This window comes from Cloeon dipterum, chromosome 1 (assembly GCF_949628265.1).
Source record: "Cloeon dipterum chromosome 1, ieCloDipt1.1, whole genome shotgun sequence".
Lineage (NCBI taxonomy): Eukaryota > Metazoa > Arthropoda > Insecta > Ephemeroptera > Baetidae > Cloeon > Cloeon dipterum.
Window position 1 is genome coordinate 29057781 of NC_088786.1, and position 708 is coordinate 29058488.

Consider the following 708-nt stretch of genomic DNA (forward strand, 5'->3'; position numbering starts at 1 on the left):
CGACTTAATTTTATTTTGAATTCACCCAGGTAGTAATTATTTTTTCCACGGCTTGTGTTTTAAACGGATCTTATTAATATTTGTTATGCAAGATGAAGATTTTTAATGGATTCCATCAGATGGCAAATGATGATGTAATCAAAGTTATCTCTGTATCAGAGTAAATAAAATTATGGAGATTAAATAATGAACTATCAAACTTTCTTAAGCTATATGATCTACCAAGTAGTGACATCATATTAATTGTTGCCAAAAAATTGTATAAATTGGTTCAAATAACGCTTCTTTAGATTTTCCAACAAAAAAGGGTCTAAACAATTTTTTGGACTGCTCCATCGAACGTTTTTCTTCCCTTTCATTCATTGCTCAACTCAAAAAGAAGATTCTTCCTTTTCGAAGCCACGCAGTCGCGTCCCCCGGTATAAATATGCGCGTGGTGTGCGTTGTCGCCTCCACCACGAGCAGCATTCAACTTTTTGCACTGCTCCTTTTAGGCGGGCACATAAAAGCGCAAGCAAAACTTTTCGTCGATGCTGCAGCTCGGGGGTGCTGGCTGCAACCAGCATGCTGATGTATATTTCCCATCCACATTTCCTTCCTCATCTTATACAGCCAGCGACGAGTATATATCTCGCTCTGCTCTTTCAGCCGAGTGATGTAGCGAGCGAGCGAGCGAGCGAGCGAGCGCAAGAGAGAGGAGGTGGGATG